The sequence below is a fragment of the Macrobrachium nipponense genome, chromosome 32, assembly GCF_015104395.2.
Source record: "Macrobrachium nipponense isolate FS-2020 chromosome 32, ASM1510439v2, whole genome shotgun sequence".
Classification (NCBI taxonomy): Eukaryota; Metazoa; Arthropoda; class Malacostraca; order Decapoda; family Palaemonidae; genus Macrobrachium; species Macrobrachium nipponense.
The window spans coordinates 39,166,263-39,184,207 of NC_061094.1; the positions used below are offsets into that span (position 1 = coordinate 39,166,263).

The window sequence follows — 17,945 nt, forward strand, 5'->3', positions numbered from 1 at the left end:
ATTCGTCCTAAAGCTGTGTTCAGATTTTAGAGAAGGGCGATCTCTTAAGTTCACCTCACATATTTGGGTTTCACATTTTTTGGTGGAAAATATATTTAGAAGAAATTTGTATTTTGCCCAACATAGTTGAAAAAAAAAAAGGTTCAAGAGTGGCTGTTGTATTTTTCTGGGACTGGCCTGACAGTCTAGTAATGGATCTCTCTCAACTTAAATAGGTTCTTTTTTCTATTTTCTATTTTCTTACATACGTATACCAAATTATTCGGTGAATTCATTCCTTTATTCTACATCTGACAAATCTGCTGTACTACAAAGTTTATCTTTCTGATTTTAGCATGCCAAGTTATGAGTCACAATTATACTCTGTTTTTTTCCATTTGTCCATCCGCCTGTGGTGTTTGCGCATAGTAACACAGCGTCACGGGCTTTAAATAATATCCTATTTCGAATATTAAGGTGTATTTCGCATAAGTAAATTATTAAAACACTTTTCAGTTGCCAATGTACACCCAGATACCCTTTTATTTACCTAAAACTTACACCGTAACAATTTAAAGCCATGCGGGACGCATATTTCCCAAGTCTGGAAGAGTTTAGGGATGGGAAAAATTAGGACCAATCAAAGCGCGTGGAACTGGTCTATGACGTCAGAAGCCACGTCTTTTAGCTACACTGTCTAATAGCCATTACTGCCAGTCACAATACCAAAGAAAAACTTCCCCATGTCACAATTTACGGCTTGTATGACCTATACATTTTAGTAAGATATATCTAAACATAATGCAACACTAATTCAACAAAGAATATATTCTTCAAATGAGATACACTGTGAAATATATTAACCGTTAGTGGTTTCTCCCCGTTGGTGATAGCGCTCAGTGCCTCCTAATTCCTGCTCACAAAGTCGATATTTACTGCATAAATAATGTTTTCATCGCGAGTTGCTAAATTATGTGTTTGAACATGAGTGTTTAATGCCATTTAGAAAGAGTTGCGATAACGCTTGGGATGAATAAAAAATATACAAGATGGTAAAAATGATTGTACATGACCTGTAATTAGCACTACAGATTACAGACAGGGGGCCAAGAACTTCCCGGCACTTCGACTCGCATAAAGAGTCTTGGACTTTGAAAGTGACGATTTTTAAAAGCATGGAGCATGGAACGTTTTTCAGGCGTTACTGCCTGTTGTTTCAGTCTATAAAAAGGTATTATAAACAGACCTAAAATATTAATTGCCTTACGCTTAAAAGAAATGTGGAGGATACAGTTTTGATGACAAATTTATGCACCCCCTAGGGGGATAATGTCATCAGTACACCTCATTCGGTGTAATGTAGGTACTACTTAAGGTTCTTTGCAGCGTCCTTTCGGCGCTTAGCTGCAACAACTTTCATTCATTTTACTGTTACCTCTGTTCATATTCTCTTTCTTCCATCTTATCGTCCACCCTCTCCTAAACTGCTTCATGGTGCAACTGCTCTGAGATTTTCCTCCTGTAACACCTTTCAAACCTATCCCTGCCTTTAATTAATATAAGTTGAATATTTGCATAAAATTTTCTGTTGAAAGAGAGTTGGAAAAAAAGTGTCATCCGTATTTACTTTAAAGCATATTGCAGTTCTAATAAATTTATGCATCAATTCTGCTCTAGTTCAGCTTAGTACAAAGTCTAATGTAACTCAGTAAATAGGTAGTATTCTGTACTCCTATAATTGCTAAAAAGTATTACATACTAATGAAATACTCATTTTGATTCTTTGCACACAATGACTGACAAGTACAAGAGGTTTACTAAGAATATTAAGTAAATTACATAATCAGTGTTTTCATTGTACACAATGAATTTTAAGCAAAAATCCCGTAAGGGCTTGCTAAAAATATTCAATACTGAAATTTATTATAACTTTTTATTTGTTTGTACACAATGTATGAAAAGTAAAAATCAAAAGCAAAATGTTTTCAATAAAAACTATATATTTGTACACAATGAATGACAAGGACCAATTAGGTAAGGACATCTGGAAGGTTTTATGAAAACGGAATCCACCTCAAAAAGGCAATTTTTTAGTACAGCTTATCAAGTACACCTTGAATAACAACCGTATTCAGATTAGCTACTGACAGGATGAGTTTGTCACGTAACTATATTTGGTTACAGTAGGCTAACTTGGATCACCAAAACAACAATATCGTAGGTTTCCTTATGTTTCCTTAAGGGCACATTAGCTCTTGAAATCATTTAATGATTGAAGCTGATACTGTGTCCCTGTAAATAGTAGGGACTATATCAGTCTGATTCCTGTTCATGGCCTAGTAATGACCAGTATATTGCTTTTATACAATGGCCAGTAATGTGCATTACTACGAAATAGCATATTTCCATAGAAATCTGTAGTGTAAGCCTACTCCCTCTCTCTATTTTCCCCTTCAAACAGGTCAGATACCACCATTTTTACCATCTTGTATATTGTTTGATTAATCCCATGAGTTATCGCAACTCTTTGTAAATGGCTTTAAACATGCATTTTCAAGTATATAATTTATAAATTCGCGATGTGAAAATATTATTTACCAAGAGGGAGAAGCCAATAATGCCTAATATATTTCATGTTCTATCTCATTTGAAGAATATATTGTTGTTAAATTAATGTTGCATTATGTTTATATATATCTGACTAAAATGTATGTCATACAAACCGTAAACTGTGAAATTGAGAAGAAAGTATTTATTTCTTCGGCATCGTGACTGGCGGCAGTAATGGATATCGGACTGAGGAGGGAGCTAAAAGGCGTGGCTTGTGACGTCATGGATCAGCTCCACACGCTTTGATTGGTCCTAATTTTCCCCATTCCTAAAATCTTCCAGGCTTGGGAAATATGAGCACGGGACGCACTGTTACCATGCGCGACCGCGACCACCACAAGCGGATGGACAGATGGAAAAAGAAAAGAAAAAAAAGAGTATGGTAATGACATGGCAATAGACAGTTCCAAGCCAGGACAGAACTTGCAAAATAGACGACAAATCCAAAGCAGAGCTCTTCCAATGAAAAGCCCTCCAGTGGGTACCCAAAAACTTCAGCACGAAAGGAAAAGAAAAATTCCTGTTGCAAATTATTATTAAATTATATATTACTAATAATAGGTAGTAACCAAACTAGTATCAAAACATTCTTTTATAGATCTAGCACAAAGGCTAACTTTTAATACTAAAATACAGATCTAATTCAGTAAACTGCAGACATTTAAAAATTTTGTAATTCAATCAATCGGTCAATTAACAGTATCTCGACGGCTTCAACCTTTTTTTTTTTATTCATATTTAATATCACCGACTTTACTTTCCATAAATGAGAATTGGTTCAACAATCCCTTCATATGTTGAAAGAATTTTCTTTCTTTTACTTTCATAGACTATTCTGTGGCAAATCTTTTACACGAATCATGATGATTTCATTTTTTCATCTTTTCGGGGTTTCTCCTCTCTTCTGAACCTATCCATCGTCAGTTGCGTATACTTCCAAAGATCTTTAAAAATCAACGTTTCCATTCTTTCACCATCTATATCAACATTGCTCCATCATGATAATCTTATTCTTGTTCAAATTCACTTGCAACTTTCTGGTTAATATAGAATCATGTAGAAACATAAGACTCTCCGTATGAAGTTTAAATAAAGTTTATTTTTTCTATTTTGTTAATCAACAACATTGAATAAATACGGAATGTGGTACCAAAAAATAAGTATTGATTGGTGATTTGTTTATAGAGAAATTTTTAAGCAAAGACCTAAGTATGGGAAAGGAGTTTTTGCTACCTTTAAAGTAACGCTATAATATCTGGTCTTGAAATTATTAGGTGTGGATTAAAGATGTTTTTTATGTAATATTTTACACTAGTTGATTCTGTATTGCATGATATCAATCTTTCACGTCACAAAGGAGTCTGTTTTTCATAATCTTGTGTTCCTAAAAGTGTTCCTAATACTCAGTGTTCAGTATGACCAGTATCACTGACATATAAATAAATGCAAAATTCTTGTGGATGAAAAAAAAAAAAAAAAAAACTAACATACTGCAAGTGCAAAAGAAAACGTCCATGCGTATATTTCCATTCATCTTTTGCTCCTCACCATCTTTTATTCTTACTACGCAAACATACAAATAATCATGTCCTGAGGAGCAACTTGTTTTTTTTTTTTTTAATCTTGACGCTCTGTTCAATATATAATAGAAAACTCAAGATAATATATTCTAACAAAAGCAACACCTGCAGTCATGTTTCCTTCCCCAAAACTTAATCCAATTTCATCTTTCAGTTTTACTGATCAAATGTCATCCATTCCTTAATGCTGGTGAGAACTTCAATGAGTTTCTTATTTGTATCGCCAATTTTGTACTTTAGGTAGGACAGGCTATCTTCCGCAAATGCCTTGCCTTGAAGTTGACGGGTGAAAGGTGAGTAACACGATAGTAGTGTTACGTGTAGTGGTTGTAATTTGGAATGAGAAATTTGACTCTGGAAACTTAAGATGTCTCCTACTGATGCTCTCACTAAGTGTACTACTAGGAATAAATATTTTAATTGCTTTCCATTTCAATTTCCTTAAGGGCCGTACACACGATCAGTATTACTGTCATTGAAAATACTGGCAGTATTTTGCTACTGTCGCAACACTAAACACACGTTCGGTATTTATTACTGAGTGAAGTGTCGGTACATTCAGTGACCGATATCGAGAGGTTGTCGTTATTGCGTTCTAGTCAAATGGGGAATAAAGAGAAAGCATGTATTGCTATTATTTTGGCTTTCTCGTCAAAGAGAAAACGGAACCGCAAAAAGTGGGTCAAAGACTGGCTTGCAAAACGTAGAATTACACTCATTTAATCCTGTTAAATGAGATAAAAACTACAGATATGGAAGACTTTGCACATTATTTTCGGATGGACGAAATAAGTTACAAGAAACTTTTAGAGATGTTGAGACCATATATAACCAAGAAGAATACAGTTATAAGGGAAAGAATAGATATCTGCCAATGAAAGACTGGCTATTACTCTCCGTTATCTGACAACTGGAAGAAGCTTTTCCGACCGACGTTATTCAGGAGTCATGGGAAAAAATCAACAATCAACGGAATAGTACATGAAACATGTGCAGCTATAATTACTGTCCTCAAGGATTACAGCAAGGTAAGGTAAGCATGAATAGGGTATTGATTCAGCATATTGCAGACATTATTTATTTAATGGTAATACATTTCATTAATTATCGTTGTCCCCGTCACTTAGAAAGTCATGGAAATACTGAGTCAGTGGTTGTAACTGCGTCATGGAATTGTTTACTGGGTCACTATGGCTGTTGTAATTACTTGTTGTTGACGATGGTCGAGATAATGGTGCATATAGGGTGCCACTACCCGAATTGTTATCTTAACAGAATTTCGGTTCGGTAACTGATAGACATCTTCAGTTCCGGCTCCTTTTGCTCTAGAATCATGGATTTTTTTCGACCCCTGTGCGAAAGTTACTTCGCAACGTATATATTTATTTTCTTCTTTACATCTTCGACACTTGCATCAAATTTGGTTATCTTATATACTTTCAATGATTTCTCATATGCTGGTTGTTTCATGTCTCTTTTCATATAATTTTCATTCCGAATATCCCACAATTCTGGTAAGCGACGATTTAATAGAATAAAATCCTGAAGATCCATTTTCCCTACTTCCTTTCCTGCCATTGTAACTACCACAGCAGCTTGGATAGTACTGATGGGAATGGCAGTACAGCCAACACACCATCAGTAATAAGGCCCGCCTAAAATAATGACAGTAATACTGATCGTGTGTACGCCCTTTAGATGTGTAATCTTGTGAATCTTGATTAATAGTGGTTTGGAAATCTTTAAATATTATATCCAGGGTATATAAATACAGAAGAGAAGATAAAGAAGAGTTTAGGCGTTTCATTATTAATCTTAATAATCAGCTTTCTTTCGAATTAGTTAGTTCCGGTCTCCCAGTAATCCATCTCACAGACTATTTCATGCTTCTTTTCCAACAGATGTCACCGTTATTTGTTTTGACGTAAAGTTTTCTGTAAATGGGATTGTATGTTTGAGAACTACTCCTTGTTTGTTCACTTAGCCAGTCGAAAGTCGTTCGTCACTCGTCAGTTGGTGCCTGGAAGTGAGTGAACCTGGTAGTTTTAGCGATTGGCTAAGGGTTGTGGAAAAAGAATTTCAAGCAAGGTTGGAGAACGACTATTGGCGATAACGTTTTTCTATGATTATCCGTGGTTCATGAAAGCAGCATTATTGTTGTGAGGTGAGTTGTGTAAATATATTGTTGTAGCTGATACTATATTTAGATATGTGGTTTTGGGCGATTAGGTTATGAAATTACCATGCAGGGCTATGGTGGTTAAAGCAGATATGAAGGCTAACGAAAATAAAACGACGATGGTGAACTGGGTTGAAGTTAATGAGTTAGTATGGAGGAATTGGCCCTTTAAATTAGTTAATACTGTGGTTATGATGTCATAATAATTTTAAGTTGGAGAATTAAAAGCTTCATCTGTGAATAATAGGGTAATTTTGGCTTTCTGCTCTGGTTACTGTGGGAGTAATTCAGAAAATGCTGTTGGAACTTTAGTATAACGGCTTCATATTCGTCATCGATATGCATTATTTCAAAAGTAAACCATGATTACATTTGAGAACCTTTTTCGTCGATGCAACATTTGTGTAAATGGTCTCAGTTCCTTGCTGTAGAATAAATTATTTGTTTTAACTCCTCTGCAACAACGAAATATCGGAAATGGTTGAATAGCTAATTGACACTGCATAAATTACTCTTCTTTCAAGTATTGAATGTTTAGGATTTAAATGGCGCTGTATCTACCTTCTGTATAACAAATTAAGCTTGATGTAATCGGTAATGATACGCATTTTGGAAACTTAAGTTGTAAGTTTTTTATCATTCCTGGAAATTCAAAACTTGTCTTCGGAATGGAAGAGTCTGACTGCCAAAATTACAGGAGATCAACGCCTTAAAATTTGACAGTACCTTTCATAAAATGCTCGACTCTCGAGTCTTTTCAAGTTGGGCATGTGCCCGTACGGGCATGTATTATAAATGAATTGGCAAGGTAATGCTCGCGAACTTTTAAAAGGACGAGGAATTTATTTTAAGCGGCAGTTCACATGGTCGAATTTGCTTAAGAGAATTTAATAACTTTCCACCCACCCCCATAAAAGAAATCTACGACGAGGGGTTAAAGTTTAGATCTCGATGATAATGAAATGGTATGGATAATGAGGATTGCGCTCCCCACATCAGTAAATTATAAAACTGAAAAACTTAAATCAGACACTTGAAAAAAAGTGTAAAATAAGTAAATTTGACATCTTCGATCTTGGTTCTTTCAGCTTGGTTTAGATTTTTTATTATTGTGGGGAATAATCAGACTAACAAAAGCCAGTTGGGTAGATCTAGGGTACTTATCCGCGGCGGCCTAGACTATGGCAGTTGCGGTTTTTCTATGCAGTTTTACTTACTGAACAAGAATTTTAAGTAATATTTATTCGGACGTATGTAATTAACCCCCCAGGGGCCAGTGCTAAACATGGCGAAATACATTGGACGCCCCAATCCCTAGTGGATGTCGTATCCGCGGTTACGTTCCTTGCAGTCCGTGCGGATTGCTTCTGTAGAAATACCATGTCCTCGAGGTTACGGCGCTGAATGGCTTCTTTGGCCCCAGTGCCTGCATGGGCTTTTGCCCTAAAACTCATCCATCCATCCATTTCATGAGTTAGGAATATTTGATTGCAAAATTTTACCAATAATTTCTATCTAATTTGTTTGCCTTAGGGTACTATTATGTTCGAGCGACTTTTTTTCTTTCTTTAGCAGCAGATTAAAAAATAAGAAGGCCAGGAATGAGATGAAGGTCGTGATTTGGACTGGCTCGAAGTACTACTTGGTAACACTTCAGTTTCCTTTTTGTTCTAGTAATAACAGTAATAAAATGACATAACACGCGTATTTCAGAATGGATGAAGAAAATCCAAATGGTGTAATTGTACTTGTTCTCTCTACTGAAAAAAAAAAAAAAACTTTCGCCCTCTTCATCTGAATTTTTAGCACAGCTAATTTTAAATGTGAATTTCCTTCACCTTTGAGTAAGTGTTGAATTTATTATAGTAATCTAATTTAGTTTCTCAAATTTACTTAGACGCTCAAGTTTGTGTGAGCTAATTTGTAATTTTAACTGGTTTGCTTTAAACTGGGGACTGATTCAGAAGATGGGCCCCATTTTCTTTACGCTTTTTCTCAGTGAATTAAATGGATTTAAGGCCTATATATTGCTCTTTGAATCCTATATTAAAAGTTTAGCTTGGCAACTATCAAGAAACCTTTGTCAAAGTGATTAGTTGACGTAAATAATCTGTTGTGGTTTTACTTCACTGCAGTAGTCCCGGATTTTAATATTGTAAAGTTGTCTTACGTTAATCTGACCTATGGTACCATACATTAACCAGGTAGCGCTAGGGCAAACTGAATTATTAATTTTACAACTTGGTAAATTTTTTAAGATAAAAGATTCCCTTCTGCACTTTTTGTACTTGTTAGAGATTTCAATATTTGTTCCGTTTATATATTTTCATCGTGTTCTGTTCAGTTTATAAGAGAAAGTTTAATTTTCGTGTTGTCAGTCTTTATTCTCTGGCCATGGAATTTTATGTTTGGTTCAAAATATATTGGAGTTATTCATATAATATTTCTATATGTTTAAACAGTGAGATCCAAAGAAATTAAAGACATTTGATTGCTACAATTAACGACTTTAGATGAAGTATATAATAAAATTTCATTACAATTGGTTACTTGATTATTGAACCTAATCATTTGATTAATAGTATTAACAGAATGCAGATGTATTAATTTAGTACATCTGCATCATTCTGTCATTGTTTCCTAGCAAAAATATAAGCAAACCTTTCCCTATTGATATTCTTTGCCCTGTCCTGGTGGATTCCAATTACCGATACACCGGGCAATTTATGATCACACAAAGAATTTCTGAGGTTCTTTGGGTCTTAGTGAAGAGAAGCTTCGCTCACAAGATGCAGATGTTAGTGGTAATGCAAGAGCAATGATTAACATTGTACAAACCAGAAAATGCATCTTTAAAAGGAACAAAAAAAGCTGTCAAATCCACAATTTTAACCCCATCAGCTTGTTTAAGTTTTACTAATGGTTTTGCTTGTTGCAGCTCAACATCTAAGAATTCAAGATCAACATTATACTTACCTGCCATTGTCTCCAACTGGTCCTGATGTAAAAATTTAGGGGAGGAAGGATCAAGAGATGATATTGAATGGAAAAGGGATTTGTTGGCATCAAATCTTGACTCGGTTTCAGTTAGTAGCCTTTTGTCCATTACTGGATAATAGTGCGCTTTTGTATCCTTCCTGTTCCACATGCTTACACACTTCTCTATGTCCAGTTGTTTCCAAGACAACAGCATCCTTTAGATGCCTCTGTAATTTATGTATTCTTTGCTTGGCAGGTGAAACCTCAATATTGTGTCTAGGACATCGCAACTGCCTTCTCCCAAATGCTATGCCAAGCTTTTTCTGATCGCCCATTCTTTAATTCCTGCTGGATAGCATCAATCATTTGGGCAGCTGCTGACAGATCTAAAGACGGTGACTGAAGCATATCTGACACAAGCTTCGTTTTGTGTAAAATATGGGTGAACATCACTAAGCATAATATATATTCAAAATTAATGTTCATTAATAAATTTCTTGCAACATGTGCACGCTTGCCTGTGTGGCACTGGGATGAAGAAATCTCTTAAAGGGTACTTATGACAGCAGGAAAGGTATCAAGCAGAACCTTACATGATAGATACTGACAAGACCATCTTGTATCACTGAGCCTTTTCAGAGATCTAATTTGCTTATTAGGAAACAATTCCTTTTGCTTTGCAAGATAAACTTCATGTGGTGTGTATGAGGACATAAATGTATAAATCTCTTCTAGCAAACTAAAGAAAAGAATCGGCCAGTTGAACTGATCTGACACTTTCAACAATAATAAGATTCAGTCGGTGATTATAACAGTGAATGTAAGCTGCTTGTGGTGCTAATCTTCTCGCATCAGCTGCTGAACTCCTCGATTCACTCCACTCGGTACAGAACACCATCATATGTTTGCCCCACACAGTTTCTGGGATCAATTGAACGCAATCTCAGAACCGTACACAAACTGTCTTTAAGTGATTTAGCATTAAGGTTGTGAAGCCAAACAAAGTCCAAGAATTCTTCATGTATATTGTTCTTGTACACACAGTGAACAACTACTGATAATTGCTCTTTCTTACCGATATCCCTGGACTCCTCAATCATGACTGAAAAGTACGTATTTGAACTCAATTCTTCTGAAATTTCTTCCCGAATCATTTGGGCCAGTAGAGCAAAAATTTCATTCTGAATTTTTGGGCCGGCGTATTTAACTCTATTCTTTCCTTTCAGTCGAGTTTTCACTATATCATTTTCACTTAACAACTCTTAAGATCTCCAAGAAGTTACCCTTATTTGGACTATCCACATCCTCTTTATGGCCCCTTTGCGCAATCTTCTGTCCTACTGTCAGACAGAGGACTTTAGCTACTTGTTTGATATAGTGTCTGTTATCAATTATCGTTTTCTCATGGGCAGATGTAAAGGCAGCTGCAACTGTACTTCCAGATTCTATAGGTTGTTTAAACTCTTTCCATGCACAGAAAGCTGCCATATGATAATCACTAAGCTGATGTTGAGCAAAACCAGACTCTTTTTCATTTGCTTATTTCCATTGACAGTATCCAGTAGTTGTAAATGCAATTTCAGATTGAGGTTTATTAGGGGGAGGGAACATCCTGCAGCAGAAGCAATAAGCAGCATCTTGACTAACAGAATATTCAAGCCATTTGTGTGAATCATGCCATACTGACCTAAAGGCACGATGCTTTTGCCAAAACCTTGAAGGAAAAATTACCAGTTATGGTCGAGTTGGAGAGACTGTTCTTCCTTTGCTTATGTCGTCAGGTCCTAGAACTGAATGTTTTTGTTCAGAGGCTTTTGGAATACATGATGTTCCTGGTGTCACTGATGCTGTAATACCTATGCTTCCCCTGTCACTGTCAACTGAATCGGTTTCAGTATCAGATTCAGCAGAATCTAACCATATGTCTTTTTCATAGTCTACAGTACTTTGTCTCATCAGTGGTTTGACGTTTCCTACTTGAAAAGAGAAGGTTCATTCGGATCATCGGCAGTTGACTGCCTTTTAAAGAAACTTTTTGTTTGCTTGCATGATATGAAACTGATGTTCAGGAAGGTGACTTGGACTAAGACAATATCTAGAAAGTAGAGAAAATGCATAATATTAGTTGCTTTATTGCATTAGAATAGTGATGAAATATAATCTTAACAACCATACTTTCTGCAAATAGAAATGATTGCACTCTAGCTATGTCACAGGATCATTTGTAAAAATTATTTTATGTACATGATTTGATTAAATTTCTTTCACACTAACATAACGTTTGGAAAACGAATACGTATACTACTGAGGTAAAGAAAATTGATTAATTGCTTACAGTTAATATAGTAAAACTCCACTTATCTTCGTATACAAAAAAACATCCAATTAAACTACTTGATGTAGAAAAATTTAACATTAATAATAGTAATAATAATAATATAAAAATTAAACAAGTTTTACTACAAGCTACATGAACTCAAAATGGGGGGGGGGGGCACTTGCCCCCCCGCAGTTACGCCTATGTGCTGTGTCCCTTGGCCACTTTGAAATGTATTTCAAAGCTGTTACTACTTAATAAGGGCAACAGTACCTTATAACCTTTACAGGTTGCTTCTTACAAGATTATGTTGCTGTATAAATTTACATAATGAATAGCAACTTAGAGTTGCTATAATTATAGTTAAGACTCAAGCTTATATTAAAAAGCATATTGAATTTGGGAATTGTATTTGTCAGGTTAGAGATTACGACAAAGGCGAGAAACACATCAGTAATGGAAGTCGACTGGGTATGATGAAGCTGTAATGAAATGGAGGTTTAGTGGTGCTGCTTAGAGACTTGGCGTCCTGCTTGCTCTTAGGAGGAAGACAGTGTAGGTGGAATCTCAAAAATGTGTGACAAGCATTAAATAGTTTCTCAATAGGCACTTTCAGAAAGGAGTCCTCTACTTTTAACACAATTTAACCAACGGCAAAATATTAAAATAGTTGTGCAAATCAGCTTTCAAATGGAAGCATTAGTTACTTGAAATTTAATCTCTAAATTGGTGTATTTCTTGTATACAAAATGGTAAGTCTCACGTTTTGAATTTAGCATTATAAGAATTGTTTTGAGAAAACCAAATACTGTATCTTAGTTCAGCTGGTGGACGTAATAAGTTCTGTATAAGAGTTCGTTCAACGTAGTTTTATTTTAATTTTTGCTATAGCAGCTGTTAATTTTAATTTAGTCTTCAACAAAGATCATGAACTCAAAGATTCCGTTTATAAAAGCCATATAGGCAGAGCATTTTAAAAAACATTGCTGAGAATTTTTTCAATAGAGAAATTATTTATTAAATATTATCCTCTTCCAGGTTTCTACAAGACAGGAGATTGTGCTGATACCTGGCTCCAAATTTTACATTAGAAATACCGAATGAAAGAGAACAAGAGTACTAACTGGAGACATAATGGGATCAGCCGTTTGCTGCAAGGTAAATATGTAAAGATACGCAAGGAATAATATTTTGAATGTTTTTGATGAATACACTTTACATTTTGAAGGTGAAGCATAAACTCCATTTTGGCATAAACTCAATTTTGCTAGTACCTACTGTAAAAACATTTAATAATTTAGGTAATAGAGCTTTCAAGAATTTGGCTTGTGACGAATTTCAAGTAGCATGCAATAATCCTAAAATTTAGAGTTCAAATTGGCAGTTAACTTTCGAGGTCTTGGCACCTGATGTTATTGTGCAGTGTATTTCTAAACTGTTGGTGCAAAACAATTTGACAAGTTTGGTGAAGCTTTGTGGATTCTAATTTTCTTTGTATTGAATTGGTTGAGCCGTAATGGAGATGTGAGGATTAGGGGTTTTACCTCTGGAAATATATATATATACCATCAGCTTCCTTTGAAAAATTTGACAATGTCCTGTTGGCCCAAGTTCCTGTAATTTGAATTTTGTTTGTATGTTTTTACGTTGCATGGAACCAGTGGTTATTCAGCAACGGGACCAACGGCTTTACGTGACTTTTGAACTACGCCGAGAGTGAACTTCTATCACCAGAAATACACATCTCTCACTCCTCAATGGAATGGCCGAGAATCGAACCCGCGACCACCGAGGTGAGAAGCAAATACCAAACCAACCACGCCACTGAGGCGCTTTGTAATTTGAGTGGTTTAGGTCCAATCATGCCACTAGTATATTGCTGTTCATTGTCAATCCTTCTCCTGGCTTAATGGAGTCGTTAATTTATGCAATAGTTCCTTTCCATGTCGGTTTACTTTTTTTCATGGTTTCAACTTCAATGTTATAATGCCATGCATTTTACTGTTTAGATGCCATTGTCGAGCTTTCTGCCAGTTTTATATCCGTACCACATCCTATCGAGTTTTGTTGGGCCCTCATATCTTATCTCAACTGACCTTTGAGGTTAATGAAGTTTGTTTCTTGCATATATCTGGAACTATTCTCTTTGGTTTTTTCTTCCATGATACTCAGAAAACTGTTGATAGGTTCTCGCCATTCTTGTTACTCTCGAAGTTTTGTCTATATAGGATCATGGAAATTTTGTCCAAAATTGTCATACTGCACTTTCTTATTAAGAGCTTGGGTATATTTTTCCCCTCCCTTCCTGAACTTGCAGTTTTACTGATCTTCAGTTTTCTTTTACACCTACATCATTTGAATATCAATGGTACTGACACTCCTTTCTCATTTGTCCACTCAGGGTATTGCCAAGAATCAAAGATGGTTTTATTCGTGGTTCCCTTTAAACAGCAGTATAGAATGTTGCCATTATTTTTGTCCGTAGCTCATTTTTTTGTTAGAACTAATGCACTTTGTTTGTATGGTGTTAAGTTGCATAGAACCCGTGGTTATTCAGCAACGGGACCAACGGCTTTAAGTGTCTTCCGAACCACGTCGAGAGAGAACTTTTATCACTAGAAATACAGATCTCTGACCCCTCAAGGGAATGCTAGAGCATCGAACTTGTGGCCACCGAGGTGGCAGGAAAAGACCATACCAACCACGCCAATGAGGCAGTAGATGCACTTTGTGCTATCTCAATTGCTAGTGGACTCAAAATCCCAAGTTAATTTTCAACACTTGGACATTGTCCTACTTAAGGCTGCCGACAAAAACCAATATCAAGGGCTAGTAACTATTCTTTCCATCATCAAAGTAGGCTCTTCCACCATAAATTGTCTTCAACTCAAAGCAAGTCAACATACTTGCTCTGGACCATAATAATTTAATACCATGCTTTAAGGGCACAGGTTGCTTAAGTTAATATAGCTTGTAATTTACTTCAAGTTTGTCCCACAGGGTAAAGTGAAACTTGGTTCCTTAACAATACCAGAACTAGTAAACGATTATCATAACTTCTTAATTTTCTACTGGCACTTCCAATGTTCTTCCATGGAGAGTGTCGAGTAGTTGGCATCTATTCAATGCTTATGCTTAATGATGTTCAAGAAGTACTCAATCATACAAGTTAATTCAATGATATTTCATTTTATCAATTCATTTAAAAAGTCCTCAAAATACTTATGTAGAAATTAATTGCCACAATAAAGTATATTAAGAGTTTGAAGACTTTGAGGGCAATTACATTAAGTTTCTGCATTAGATTTACATGCATTTGTTTAATTTGTTCAAGTATTTAAAAACCTTGTTTAAGCCCATTAGGGAAGTTATAGTTTCTATTCCATATTTTTATCAAATTTATATACCAGCACAAAACTTCATATATTCAAATTCTGTACAACTACGGGTTACCCACTGAGTAGTATCTTTCTTGTTCCTATACTGTCAACAATTTCTGCCAATAATTTAAACTCCACTTATTAGTACTCCAGATTAGTGAAATCTTTTAGATGGATAAATTTATCTGTCTCGCTAGTCTCAAAAAAAATTATTGCTGAAGTTCTTGACACTGATTTTGTTTTTATTTTTGCCTTATTTCAGGATAATTACAATAAATAGCAGGAAGAGTGGGAAACTAGGAAGAAAAATCCAATGAGGTAAGACACCCTTGCAGATAAATCTTTAATTTGGTGAAAACCAGGGTATGGTGAAAATTTTATGGAGATTCAAGGACAGTGCTCCAACCAAAAGTTGCAGGGTAGACACTAACTGAAGTTAAGATGGATTGAAAGTCTGATGGAGTGTGGGAGTATTTTATTGGATAAGCAGGAGTCCTAACCAAGCAGCAGTCTTAACCAGTTGAGGTAGTCAATCAAGATATTTATACTGGCATAAATCTGAAGAGAAGGAAGCTCTGGAGCAGAAATCACCACTGGAAATTCTTTTACCGATTGAGAACCAGGATTAGTGGAGCATTCTTAAGTGGTACTCATATGACAAGGGAAGGCAAACTGCTGAGAGCTGATGTGGGAGAGCTGGCTCAATTGTAGTGCAACAAGGTGATTACAAGTCTGGAAATGTTGAAACCTTAGCTGAAGTAGTCCCAACCTGTAGTTGCTGTACTGAAAGAAGACCAGGAATTTGCATAACACATGAATAAATACTGGAACTCTATGTCCTGTTGAAAAACCTCGGCAGAAGTGTAGTAGGAGGCATGATGATATAACTTGAAATCAAAAGGCACTGGTTTATCCAAGCTGCTGTTAATTATTTACTATTACTTTAGTTAACAAATCTGGACTGGATGGAAGAATATATTTATTAATCCATTAGAATAAAACTACTATGTAATTTTTAGAATACAATAATTTTTAGAATAATTCTATTGTTAGAATTATTCTAACTTTTGGGTTCTTACATGGTATAATTGAGTAGGACTTCAGCCGTTTGCATTCTGGCTTGGGCTCCACAAATAACATGCACCTTTCAACCTGGTGCTTTCAGTTTTAAATTACATTTCAACCTGGTAAAAAAGAAACTCCAATGCACTAAACACATTCATTCAATCTTTTTGGATTCCCTTATCACTGCAAAGCCTTAACTGTAGCAGGATTCAAACCTACATTCAGTACGCACAATGTTACGTTAACCCACCTGCCACGTGGCCTGGTAAGTTAACACAACCTTGTTCTGACATATAGGTACCTACTGAAAGGAGGTTTTGAATCCTGCTACAATCATCGTATCATTTCTCTTCACTTGGTTCTTACATCTTTGTAGTGACAAACATAACCAAAAGTGAAGAAATTTACTAAGTAATAGGATAATCCTATTTTTATAAATACATGCATATGTAGCAAAAAAAAAAAAAAAAAAAAGTAACTAGTAAATTCTAAGCTGAATTAACATTTAAAAACATGGTAGTATACTATCAAAATTAGTGTGTTCACTATACCAGTCACATATTTCTCAAGAAGATAGTGCCTATTGTATGAAGAATCTGGTGCATCAGCAAAATAATCTGCGGTGGCAAAGTAACTGTTCCCCCCCGAAATTTTAGATAACTTGAACTTCTGTTAAACTGCATTTCTCTTTTGTGTTATACCTTCATTACTCATGCACAAGGGTAACAAACTAAAGGATAAATCCCAAACATCAAGAAATTAAAAAAAGTGGATTATGGTCAATAGTACTACTGACAACCATGTGGGGAAAACTATTATAATGCCAACATTGCAAAGGTTTGCCAGAATAATGCCAACAGTGAAATGTCAAAAGTTTGCCAGGTGAAATGAAAAATTAATGTTGGTACAAGGCAAAAAGATTAAGAGTAGAAATGAGGATATCAGGAAAAAAAAAAACATTAAAATGAACAAAATTGAAAAATAAATTTTAGGAGACAAGGATTCCCTTAGGATTAATTAGTTTTATCTCCTGTAGAATTTCCTTAAATGTTTGGATCCCATGCTTAAAAAAAAAAAAAAATAATAGTATAGCAAAATTCTGATGTCTCAAAAATGATATTGTTATGTTACAATAAAGTTTCATACATACTTACCTGGCAGATATATACATAGCTAAGACTCCGTCGTCCCCGACAGAAATTCAAATTTCGCGCCACTCGCTACAGGTAGGTCAGGTGATCTACCGGCCTGCCCTGGGTGGCAGGACTAGGAACCATCCCCGTTTTCTATCATATTTTCTCTCTTCCACCTGTCTCCTGCGGGGAGGCTGGGTGGGCCTTTAATTGTATATATCTGCCAGGTAAGTATGTATGAAACTTTATTGTAAATAACATAACATATCATTTCATACAATCAACTTACCTGTCAGATATATACATAGCTGATTGGCACCCTTCGGTGGAGGGTAAGAGACAGCTTCTATATGGAATAGACAGGTAAACAACATATGTTGTAGGTATAAATAAAACCTTGGTTCCTACCTGATAGGTGGTAGACTTCGTGGGTGTTTGCCCAGTAGTCTGCATCACCTCAAGAAACTTTAGCGAGATATATGATCTATGGCCAAGAGTTCTTGTGGGTCTGCCGATGGGGTCTTATCCGCTTACTCGGCAGAGCCTAAAAGGACTTTGTCAATGGGTGCTGATCCACTTATATGACAATACACCTTATGAAGGAGCACACAACCAATCCCGACCACCTGATCCTAACCATATGTTAGAACTAAGGATTGTTACGAGTTATCCCCGAACTCGTCACAACAACCGTAACTCAAAACCACTACGCACACATACATA

General features: G+C 35.7%; 1 long non-coding RNA gene across 1 annotated transcript; it reads left to right on the top strand.

Moving 5' to 3' along the window:
* The first annotated feature begins 6,180 nt into the window (after positions 1 to 6,180).
* LOC135207124 (uncharacterized) lies at positions 6,181 to 17,000 on the top strand. Its single transcript, XR_010312888.1, has 3 exons — positions 6,181 to 6,333; positions 12,683 to 12,802; positions 15,287 to 17,000. It is a non-coding gene; the product is annotated as an uncharacterized LOC135207124 (long non-coding RNA).
* Positions 17,001 to 17,945: the final 945 nt, after the last annotated feature.